Source organism: Mytilus californianus, unplaced genomic scaffold, assembly GCF_021869535.1.
Source record: "Mytilus californianus isolate M0D057914Y unplaced genomic scaffold, xbMytCali1.0.p SCAF_10, whole genome shotgun sequence".
Taxonomy (NCBI): Eukaryota; Metazoa; Mollusca; class Bivalvia; order Mytilida; family Mytilidae; genus Mytilus; species Mytilus californianus.
Genome location: NW_026262582.1, coordinates 31476033 through 31489473, shown reverse-complemented (window position 1 = coordinate 31489473; position 13441 = coordinate 31476033). Strand labels below are relative to the sequence as shown.

At 33.0% G+C, this 13441-nt stretch overlaps 1 long non-coding RNA gene across 1 annotated transcript; it reads right to left on the bottom strand.

Annotated features, from left to right (window-relative positions):
* Positions 1 to 2001: 2001 nt before the first annotated feature.
* LOC127717937 (uncharacterized) lies at positions 2002 to 9610 on the bottom strand. Its single transcript, XR_007989474.1, has 4 exons — positions 9439 to 9610; positions 8720 to 8818; positions 7718 to 7792; positions 2002 to 2382 (listed from the first exon to the last, which is right to left on the bottom strand). It is a non-coding gene; the product is annotated as an uncharacterized LOC127717937 (long non-coding RNA).
* Between the last annotated feature and the right edge of the window lie 3831 nt (positions 9611 to 13441).

Here is a 13441-nt window from a genome sequence, read left to right as displayed (position 1 = left end):
TAAACTAAAATCAAACTAAATATTATAGTTACATATTTATATACATATATACAAGTCTAAATTGAAAACAACGTTCAAACCTATGATTGCGTTGGATAAAAACAGCAATTTTTATACGTGTGCATGTAACAAATTTCGTTGTAGAGGAGTCTAAATACAGCACAAACAACATTTTCCAAAAGACCATAAGAGTGAAAAAATATATTTTAACAAAACGCATTTGACTAACAGGTCGAACAACTGATGTTCTTAAACCCTGCTGACTGCCATTGATGATTGCCAAATAAATTGATCACAAGGTGTAACAAAATGGATCTCTTTATTAATTTAATACCAAGAAGAAAACAATAAACATGCGACAAAGATGGTAAACCACAACATGAGGTGCTAAATTATTTACACCATATCCGGATTTCGACAATTAATGTCTCTTCAGTGATGTTAGGGATCGAAAAGTATTTGGAAGGCCATTTAATTTACCTCAATTAAGGATAGAGTCTTGAATTTTAAAGTCAAAATAGAATGAACGGATAATATATATAAAATATACTTTTTCACTCATTTTGGTCTTTTGGAAAACGTTGTTTGTGCTGTATTTAGACCCCTCTACCAAGAAATTTGTTTTGCATGCACACGTATAAAAATTGCGGTTTTTATCCAACGCAATCATAGGTTTGAACGTTGTTTTCAATTTAGACTTGTTTATATATATATATATATATATATATATATGCACTTTCATGGCTCTGCAATATGTTGATACCTGTAAATTTGCATTGCACAAGGTCAGTTTGTTGAGTGTTAATGACGTGTCCACACTATATGAATTGGATGTTGGATATTTACTGATAAAGATTTTAATCTTGGTTCAAGATTTTTTTTTAAGTTGTTATTGGCTTTGGACTATCTGTCAGTGATCCAAGATCTACACTTTGTCTTTTTGTTGTTTGGATGTTTACATTTTCTGCCTCGTCAGGTCTGTGTTTTTGTCGGATGTTTTTCTCCTTTGTGACCATCTGATTAGTCTAACCCTTTCAAACTGATTTTTATAGTCTGCTGTTGAGTGTGTTCTGTTACACTACTGTCACATGTAGAGGGGGTGGTTTTGCGCAAAGAAACTAGATTAACCCCGCCATATTCTGTAGGTGCCTGTCCGAAGTCCCATTCCCAATCATAGAGAAATGTAAGCTTTCTGCACTTATAATGTGGAATTTTTAGGCTATTATCATTCTCATGGGCACTTAATATACTTATGGTTTTCGATTGTATAGAAGAGCTTACCAGTGTAGTTATTGTGTGTGTTGTTTAATGAACGATGTTATTTCGGCACGTAGCTGTGTAAACTCTTCGGATAAATTTGTTCTCTGTTGTTTTCGCTATTTTCTCTATCGATCTGCAACGACCAACATTCACTTGCTGAAAGTAGTTAAATGGTTCGTCTGTTGTGTATCCTTTCCCCTAATTCTCAAAAGTCAACTCTTTAAGTGCGTAACGACATTATTCCACTCAAGACATTTTAATTTTAATATTTGAAGCGTGAGGCTTGTCGAGCCGTTCAAATAATTAAAACTTAACTGTTGAGAGTGGAGAAATATCATTATTCAAAGCTATAGTCGTGGAATCTGTTTCTATAATGATTTCATCCTTTATATTTAAAGATATGCAGCAAGTTATGTTCTTTATATGTGTTTTCATCAGGCATGGTCACCTTATTTCATGACTTCGTAATAAGAAATTTAAGAGGAAACCAAGAAAATATGACGTCATAATCTAATTTCGACCAATATATCGAGAACAGATATTTCACTATTGAGCAGAATTTTGTTTTCTCACACCGATAAAGAAATATGGCAACAGCACAATCATAAGAAAAAATATATTTCATTTGAAATATGTTAAATAAATAATTGAAGGCAATGAATCAAAGAACATGTATTTATTTAGTAAACTTCAGTTACTGTTGAAGGCGAAACTACCTTTCGAATAAAAAATGGAAAACAGGAATCATAATAACAAAAAATTGTCTTGTTCTTCACCAATGCACGTTTATATCTGTCAAAAATAAATTCCAGTGTTCAGGTGATAATCTTTAAACCTGTATCTTTCCACGTGTAAACCCGTTTCTTAACTTTCCTTACCTAGAAAACACTAATCAAAACACAAAACTTGGTTTTACCAAAACAAAATGAAAAGACTTGTTTTCTTCCATCCTCGATTGTGGTTTCGACCTCTAACAAGTCCGTGTACAAGAGTCCATTGTGACTAACAATGTACTACATTTTTGTATGTATGGTGAAGTTATAAATATTATTTAGAGTAAATCAAATCGTTTCCCCTTTAATGTTGACTCGCCAGTTGGTGACTCAAGTTGTATTTCTTTGCCTGAAAAAAGGTACAATATTGTTTTTCGTCTAATATTTCAAACGTATTTATCATTATATAAGAGATTCATAAAGATTATTAAATAGGATATGGTTATCAAAGGTCAATGGGACAACGAGTCATGTGATTTAAAAGCCTTCTTTTATCAGGAAAGACTCACATTTTATAAAATAACAAATGGCAGAAATGCTCCAAGTTCGACATAAACAAACTTGTAAAGTGTTAAACGGAAGACTGTGGTTTGCATGTAATTGCGCCTGTAAGGATGAAAATGATATTGTGACTGTAAAAAACCAAGTTCATGTATCATTATCAGTCACATATGAATAAATTAAAACTTAAATTGTTTCCCGAAACTCTATTTTAATCACTTAGAAGACTTTAATTTTAACATGTTGTATGTCTAAAAAAAAAATAATTCAGTATATATGTTACGGTAAACTGCAAAACAAATAGTCCTTTTATCGCATTATCGGCGGAATAAAATAAATTAAGAAACAAATTCTTAATTCTGCTCTTGATACTATCTGTTGATTATTAAAAAGCTTATGTCCAAAATAACACAAATTCGATGAAATTTGACAAAGTTATTGATGTACAAAAAAATTTTAACCTAGGATGTATCTAAACGTCATCATGAATAAAGAATAATAAGGTAGAAAAGGTAAAAATAAACCAAGTACATCATATTTAGCTGTTGACTCTGTTTTTTTCATCCATTTCTTTCGCAAACGTTTTATTAGTTGTCATAAAGTTTTCACGTGGTTAATGATGTCTAATGAAAACAACAAACGTGAGAGAAAAAAACAGGATTAAAAGAAAGACTGACAACAATTTTATATCAATAAACGTCGCAAAAATAATCCTTTTTCGATTCTATTTGCACCTTTCTGGTAATTAATAATGCGTGTCTAGTTGAGGACCTTTATCTGACTGATCATATTTGATATGTTTTCTCTAGCTTTTATAGTTTAAAAACTTATCAAGGGTTCCAACGACATTCCCGAATCATGTTTCCCGTCTGCGATTGCTGCTGTTAGTGTAAAAAGTGCAATGGCGAATGGCAAAAAACTCGTGTATTTATCAGTTAAATACATTGAGGTTCTAAAGGTATATACGCATCTTCAACAATGCACAATCTGCAGCATTGAAGACTAGAATATAATTTAAAACAAACCTTTGGTGGATTTTTTATCATGTTATATTGCTGATCATTTTTTTCTGACTACAGCTTCTATCTTCTTTAGTTTTACCCGAACACAAAAAAGGGTAAACAATTTCATTTAAAGCAATAACTTTTATCCAAAATCTACAGACGATTTCAGCGAATAAAGACTTATTTGTCGAACATGTTTTGCTGATTATTTTTGCAACATAAAATGTCTATATATCTTTTATTGTTTTCAAGATAATAGACAAACACGCAAAACATTGGTCAAATCGTCATCAAAGACTCCAAAACGAAGTCTCTCACGTCTATTATATGTTCTTCTAAAAAGGCAAAAACACAAAACAAAATTGGTAACAAACGTCTTCGAAGACCAATAAGGAATAAATTATAATTAAATGTAGATGTTGTTTTTGCTTTTAAAAGTTTTCTGTTAATATATAATAGCGTCAAACATTTTAGGAAAAACACAACAAATTGGTCCAAAATGTCATTAAAAGACAATTGACATCTCCAACAAGGAATTGCCTGACGATTTTGGCAATACTTTACTTCAATCTTATCAAAATTAAATCTCCGCACTCGCTTTTTTTTTACATATTTGTTTAATTTGCAATAGTTCAAAGCTTCTCTCTATTTATTACAGTTTTCAATATAATAGGCGAAAATGAAAACAATTGGTAAAATTCGCCATAAAAGCAATAACTCCTACATGAATTTGTCTGACTTTATATTAACGCAAGCAGACAGTAGGTAGATCTCAACATTTTGAAATTTGTGCCCTGTCAGATTTTGTCTTTTTGTAGCGGTTTTTAAGATATTACACAAAACTTGCATATTGTATCTGAACTCCAAAAAAAGATTTAGTCCATTTATTAGAAAAATACCGTAAAGGACAAACATAAATATTTGCAATTTTGTTCATGTAACTGTGTATGGATCAAGAAGGATCTTCCGTCTAAGTTTTTACATTCCATGAGGATTTGACAAAATTATTGTACTGTGAAATACGTAAATACGTATTTAAATGTTATATTCTATAGAAGTTTATTTTGTTAGCTAAATACGGAAGTATTGTTGAATTTGGTCTAGTGTTTTCAGAAAAGAAAATTTGTGAAAAAGTTCATGTCGACAGAATGACAGATGTCGGAAGACGACTGCCAACCCCGTTGGACGTCCAAATTCTGTTCCACCAGTGGCATCATTCGTGCTGCTTATTTCACGACAAAATATTCTGACAAGTTGCAAACAGCAATGACACTAACTTGAAATGAAATGGTTGCATCTTGAATGCCGATTTAGACATTTTAGCAAGTGTTCTGCACTTGATAAGGCTTATTTTATGAAGTGACATAAATCATTTAAAAAAATATGTAACAAGAAATGATTGTAACAGGATGCTGTTACGAAGTCTCCCAAACGAAGCTCCCATAATTCGTAATTCCCAGGGTCGCCTGACATTGGGCAATGTCCAGTGAAAATTGGTTTGGTCCAGTAAAGTTATATGCATTAGTGATGCCTGGGGACTAACCTTGTATATCATTCAAATCATCTTGGCATGACAAACCAGAATATATATATGGTTTAGGGGTGGGGATCTCAACCATTTACAAGATACTAGAATATTGGGGGTGGGGAGGAACCCCTGGGGACTGGCCCTATACGTCATTCAAATGTTCATTACATGACGAACAGGAATATATATGGTTTAGGGGTGGCGATCTCAACCATTTACAAGATATTAGAACATTGGGGGTGGGGAGAACCCCTGGGGACTGACCGTATACGTCATTCAAATGTTCGAGACATGACAAATAGGAATATATATGGTTTAGAGGTGGGGATCTCGACCATTTACAAGATATTAGAACTTTCTCAAATGGCAGGGGGTCGGGATGACCCCTGGGGACTTACCCTGTATATCATTCAAACCATCTCAACATGACAAACCAGAATATATATGGTTTAGGGGTGGGGATCTCGACCATTTACAAGATATTAGAACTTTCTCAAATGGCAGGGGGTCGGGATGAACCCAAGGGACTTACCCTGTATATCATTCAAACCATCTCAACATGACAAACCAGAATATATATGGTTTAGGGGTGGGGATCTTGACCACTTAGAAGATATTAGAACTTTCTTAAATAACAGGGTGTGGGGGTGACCCCTGGGGACTTACCCTGTATAACATTTGATGTGCTTTATCATGACAAATCAGAATATATATGGTTTAGGGGTGGGGATCTCGACCATTTACAAGATATTAGAACTTTCTAAAATGGCAGGGGGTCGGGATGACCCCTGGGGACTAACCCTGTATATCATTCAAACCATCTTAGCATAACAAACCAGAATATATATGGTTTAGGGGTGGGGATCTTGACCACTTTCAAGATATAAGAACTTTCTTAAGTGGCAGGGGGTGGGAGTAACCCCTGGGGACTAACCCTGTATTTCATTTGATGTGCTTTATCATGACAAACCAGAATATATATGGTTTAGGGGTGGGGATCTCGACCATTTACAAGATATTAGAACTTTCTCAAATGGCAGGGGATTGGGATGACCCCTGGGGACTAACCCTGTATATCATTCAAACCATCTTAGCATGACAAACCAGAATATATATGGTTTAGGGGTTGGGATCTTGACAACTTAGAAGATATTAGAACTTTCTTAAATGGCAGGGGGTGGGGGTGACCCCTGGGGACTAACCCTGTATTACATTTGATGTGCTTTATCATGACAAACCAGAATATATATGGTTTAGGGGTGGGGATCTCGACCATTTACAAGATATTAGAACTTTCTCAAATGACAGGGGGTGGGGATGACCCCTGGGGACTAACCCTGTATATCATTCAAACCATCTTAGCATGACAAACCAGAATATATATGGTTTAGGGGTGGGGATCTCGACCATTTACAAGATATTAGAACTTTCTCAAATGACAGGGGGTGGGGATGACCCCTGGGGACTAACCCTGTATATCATTCAAACCATCTTAGCATGACAAACCAGAATATATATGGTTTAGGGGTGGGGATCTTGACCACTTACAAGGTATTAGAACTTTCTTAAATGGCAGGGGGTGGGGGTGACCCCTGGGGACTAACCCTGTATTTCATTTAATGGGCTTTATCATTTAGAACATTTTCAATTAAAAAAGTTGTGTCTATCAGGAACGGTTTTCAATTTATAATCATTTGAAAATTTTAAAAAATAAAATCCCATAGGGTTCTATAGTAAAACCCTCTTTTCTTTTTGCCCCTCAAAGTACCCCTTTATAAACCCCATTGCAAAAACAAAACCCTGATTGCACCACTAGACATGTTAGTCTAACATATTGTGAAACCCTAAGTTAATCCGACAAGCGGTTTTGGAGAACGGGTGCGGACAAGTTCAAATTTAAAAGCGGCGGAAGAAGAAGAAGAAGAAGAAGAAGAAGAAGAAGAAGAAGAAGAAGAAGAAGAAGAATAATAATAATAAGAACTGAGCAAAAACAATAAGTCTTCCCAAACTTCGTTTGGGAGACTTAATTAAAACTACACAAAACCCTCGCCTTCACGATGTAAAACGGCGTTACTTTTGTTTGCGATCACACTATCATTTTCTATCGTATTGATAATAAAAACACATATTATTACAAATCCATTAACAAAGATAGTGTAACAGTTAAATGCAATAATGTTGACATCTACCCATGGAATAGTGGTAGGGGTAGGGACAGAGTTTTCATAAAATTGCCTTGAAATATGCCTTATATCAAGTTTGTTTATTAGTAAAAACTTAAGCTGTCACGGATATTGGTGCAATTTATGAAAAAAAATATGAAATTTTATTTTCCTACCGTGTCCCTATAGCACTAAATTACGGACACCCAATCATAAATATTTGTAAAATTGTGAATGGAAAAGGGGAATATGTCAAGGAGACAACAACCCGACCAAGAGGCAGATGCATTATTTGCTCTTTAACAACCGAATCATTCATCCAGCAATCAAAACTCCTGTTCTTTATACATATAAATAGTTCATGATAATGATAGGTTTATACATTGTAAGTATATATATATTGACCATGTTTTGCAAATCTGCACCGTTTGTAAACAATATAGAGCGATCAGTTCATCTCTATTTATTGACTATTTCATTGTTACTTACATTATTAAGCCATGGCAATGCGTTCTTTGTTGTTATAATCATTTGATACTGGTGATTCGAATTTAAAACAAATATCTAAAATGAAATTTCAAAAAGTTAATTCTTGTTTATCAATATTAATAGTGTTATAATAACTTATAATTATAATGTTCTGTTTATTGATGGAAAATTCAAATATCAATTTTAATTTCAGCATATTGGAATGATTAATGTATCAGCAATAGAATAACGGAATTTGTAAGAGGAGTCTCTGATGCATATGATACTTTTATATGACAAGTAAATATGATCAAAACATTGGAAAAATTTAATTTGCCTAAAATAGGGGTTGCATATTTTCAATCGTAATGCAATCACTGTGCAATACTAGTATTTAATAATGTTAACGAAAACCCTTTGAACTTCCCATGACACAAATCAGGTACATGTACCCTCTTCAGAATAACGACAGGGGCTTATATCTAGAATTCAAATCTGTTATTAAAAAACTTATCAAAGATACCAGACGTAGAGTTTTGTACGTCAGACTCACATTTCGTCTACACAAGCTCATCAGTGGCACTTGAAGATGAAGAGCATAAAAAACGAAAATTCCAAAACGTAGTGCCAAATACGGCAATTGAAATATGCGCCCGGGAGTAGAAAATCCTTAGTATTTCGATTAATTGAACATTTTATAAACCATGATCATAGCAATGAAATTCCATTCCATTACAAAAAGGGTGACTAATGTGCTGGTGTAGTCCTTATAAACGTAACATCATACAACAGTGACATCGAACCAGCGGTTGTAAAAACAGAGATGCAAAACAATTCAAAAGACATAGTTTCCATAATCTTTTCCACTCCATATATATGTAACTATCTTAACCTTTGTTATCTGGTTTCACTAGACTGTACATCCGTAAAATGACTTTCAACAGTAATAAATGTAGAAATCAAATAATAAGAAGTATTTTGATTTTAACAGTAATTAGAACTTTTCTGTCAATTTATACTTACAATTTCGTCGTTTATATAGTAAAACTATCAACACTCCAATGCTGACGAGGATCCAACTGGTTGATATAATAGTAGCAATTATTTTTTTCTGACTTAATTCTGAAAGACATTTAACATACTTATATAGCATGTATAGTATAGTATAGGAAGTGATAATGTATACAGAATCTTTATTAATTGAAGATTATATAAACATATAAAATTAAAAGAACAAAAAAAAAAAAAACTCCGCATACCTTTCGTGTCACGTTTAATTTTTATTCATCAATTGCTTTCCATAGAATACAATAACAATTAAGAAAAAAATCATTATATAACATTTGGAAATTGACAAACGTTTATGAGTTTTATATAAAGTAAATCAAAGTTGTAAGAACACATTATGCTATCAAATTTTGAAAGTTTTATGCTTTTTTGATTTCTACAGGATTTATGTCGTTCGTTATTAAACGATATTAGGTTCGTTGTTACCCTTACTTAGATATTTCTGTTCATTCTATAAATTAAAATTTGATCACACATATTGAATAATCTTCAAAATATTTAAATATTTTCAGTCAGATCGTATATTGTGTAAGATCTGAAACATGTAACATGTGGTTTCTCGAGTATAAATTACATCTATAAAGACGTGAATGTTTGACATTTGTAAAAACCGACATACAGGAAGCCAAACAGTTTGAACATGATGAAGACTAATATGCATATTTCATATTTACTTGATGAACAGGGCAAAGTGCTGTTAACCACAGTTATAATTTTTTTGCCAACTATGCACTGGATTGAAATGTTTTGATAACAATTATCTGCCAACTGGTATTGAAACTGTAGATTTGATCTGTAAAAGAGTCCATTCCTCTCAGTTGCCACCGAAAGGTTACTTGTGATGTCGGAACTCTGCAAATTGTTGGAAATGGTTTATCGTGTTATAAATTAATCATGACATAATTTGTTATTTTAAAGGAGACAGAATATATAAACAGTGTTTGTATTTTAACTCCTTGGTTTTCTATGTGAAATTTTCCATTTATATTTCAGCGTCATGATTTTAAAAAGAACCCTTTTTTTTGGGGTATTCAGCGAAGAAGAAAAAACATTTTCAACGCAGAATTGCCAAAATGTTTTCAGAAAATTGTGCATATTAGCACAAGATTACACACGCGGAGATGTCTCGCTTGCTTTGCTGACTGTCGATGTTATGTTACAAGTCTTAAAGATAAAAGGTTTACTACAAGCATCAAATAAACTTATCATCTTCATGACAATGAGTTCAAGGTCAGATAAATCCTACAAGAAAGACATGTACACCATACAATAACTCATAACACCAAATGTTGGTCTATTGCTTATGGCAAACCACTAAAACTTAACATTGACCAATGAACCATGAAAATAAGGTCAAGGTCAGATGATACATGCCAGAGAGACATTTACACCTTATATTTATTCCATACACCAAATATAGCAGGCCTATTTATATTTATATTTGAAGAACAGACCAAAACATAAAAACGTATAATTGACCATGAAAATGAGGTCATTCAGTTATCAAAGGTACCAGGCTTATAATTTGATACGCCAGACGCGCGTTTCGTCTACATAAGACCCACCACGCTCAGAAATCAAAATGGTTGTACAGTCAGTACGCATGTGAATTTTTACATAAAACGAAACTGTTTTGGAGCTTTTATCTTCGTGGAAAATAGGATATATGTCGTTTAGGTAACATTCAATCATGACTGGGTAAAGCTTATGAACAAATTGTAAAGCATGAGTTGTTACAAAATGTATCTACCTGTTATGTTTTGGAGTATTTTGTACCAAAGATTTAACAACTTTGTCGAACTTTTTTATTTTGCCATTTTTTAATATGGTTTGATTTTCATTCTACAATACAGGTGACAAACAGGATAGCAAACGAGAAACAAAACAAAAACATGCTTTGAAATCACTCATCCGTACTCTTTTATTGAAACAAATTTAAAGATAAATTTCATCGGAGGCACATGAGAATAATATGTAATTTAACCTTTACATGATATTCGCCAACGAAACGTGTTTATCCAAGTTGAAAATGTGGACATCGGCTTTGAACGCAAATGCTTTAATTTTAAAACATCTTACATTGATTGATTGATTGTTTGTTGCTTAACAATCAACCAATCAATGTAAGATGTTTTAAAATTAAAGCATTTGCGTTCAAGCCGATGTCCACATTTTCAACATCTTACATCATCACTGGCAAAACACTCTGGCACAGGATAAACCTTGTTAAAGATTATGCTGGCTGTTGCTGTTTGGTTTCTGTTAATGTGTAGTTTAACTGGAACATCTTCTGTCGGATGATCTACAGGAGTTAGTACAAAATGTATCATATGAACCAATTGTGATCAGTAAAAATTAACTTTTCAATAATTTTAACATTATTCCCCTAGTTAATTTTATTAATTAAATTTTAAGATACAACATCAATATATTAGTTTATTTGTAGCTAATGCAACATCATTTTAAGATTTCAAGTATATCGATCCAAGCATTCACGACAAGTGCGCAATACGTGATCAATTTACACAAATCTGATTGACACCATACATGATTTGTGGAAACCGATAAAAATGTTTCTTCACGCAATCAGAAAATTCCATACAAATTTCATAACACTTTATCACAATAATTAATGTATTAGTCTTTTGTACGACGTGTGAACGGGTTGATTAGCAAACGGACGTCCAGGACAGACAAGGATATTCCACAATACGACCCATCTATGATAAATAAAAAAATGTTGCCGTTGTATTGATAATAAACGTTAAATAAAACATTCTTCACAATGATTTAAATAGGTCAATATTACCTCTAAACTGGACTTTTCAATACATTGCTATTGCATATTCAACTGTTGCTGCTGTGACCTCAATCATACGATGGCCGACAAGCGAAAACCGTGCAAACACATTTACTGAAAACCCTTTTAAACACACTTAACTATCAATAAACAAAATACTTACATTCAAAATCTGTAGAATTCAGAGTTAGAACCTTGCTATCTGTATCAAACCCGTATGTACACTCGTACGGTATGTTAACGTCTTCTTCTGTGAAGTTTTTAATAGTCAGAATTGAAGTTTTTGTTGAAACATTTAAATATTCTTCATATTTTGCACTGTTTAATGAGATACTGTTCATAACTATCAGGTTATAATGAGTTCCTTTCGTCCATTTTCTTGTAAATGCATTGCAACACGGAACATTATTACAGAAAATGCAATGTAATTTAACATTCGTCCCAAACACAGCCGGTTTGGACGATAATTTCCATAATACACAACCTGGAAATAAAATTAGAAGGCTGTGCAAATATTATGCCAGCAGTTTTATCAATTGCTTCAGTACAAGGAGATACTGTCCGATGAAAAACTAGTATATGGCTATAAAAAAAGAAGATGTTGTATGATTGCCAATGAGACAATTCTGCACAAGAGACAAAATGACACAGAAATTAACAACTATAGGTCACAGTACAGCCTTCAAAAATGAGCAAAGCCCATACCGCATGGTCAGCTATACAAGGACCCGAAATGACAAATGTAAAACAATCAAACGAGAAAACTAACGGCCTCATTTATGTACAAAAAAATGAACGAAAAACAAATATGTAACACATCAACAAACGACAACCACTGAGTTACAGGCTCCTGACTTGGGACAGGCACATACATAAAGAACGTGGCGGGGTTAAACATGTTAGCGGGTTCCCAACCATCCCCCTAACCTGGGACAGTGGTGAAACAGTACGTTTATTTAGGCAGATCATGCACCTGGCATCCCTTCAATGTTACTTTACTGATGTTCATATTGCATGTTTATTTGTGTGCATTTTTAATCAATGCTTTGCCGTTATATGTGTTTTCTCTGTGGCCGCTGCTTCATCGATGATACGTCAAAGTATCTCTTGGTATATACAATATTTACTTCAATGGTCAACCGAAAGCAACAAAAAAGCCTAAGAAATATAAAGGATCTGATGATTATGCTGGAATCATTTTCATTAATGTGTGCTTCTTTTCAGTCTATGTCCAATGTTAATTCAACATGAAATCCGTTGTAAATAAAAAATTCCTTAATTCAATGCATATCATCACATTCTCCATTTACTGCTAATCTATAGTAAATTTATTTTTAAATATACGCACTTATTTCGGACTTACCTTCCGATGCAACAATACAACACATAGTTAGAAGTGTTAAAACTACTTTTCTCAACTGAAAGTTATCACCTTTTGCCATATAACAATCATACTATAACTGAAAATAATGAAAATTTAAATATAATTGCATAAGCAGCAGCCAAAAAAAAAAAAAATTCAAACAAGATTACCCTTACATAGTTTATTATATAAGAGCAAAACATCATTTTGAGTGAAGTCTGTTGATCAAATCTATATCATAGTAATAGAATAAAACAAACTCTATTTAAACCGTACACAAAAATTACGTTTTCGTAAAAAATCAAAGGTTTGTAAATGTTTAAAATATCAAGTCACGGGTGTGGTAAGAATAAAACAAATAATTTTCGGGCAAAAAAGTTACCAGATAATCGATTCATCTTATTCTTTCGGTAAAATATGAAAATTATACTAAAAAAAAATTTTGAATGTTTTTTTTTTCTTTCTTCCTGTGAAATGACTACTAGTATATATACATTTTCTTTATTTGATGTTA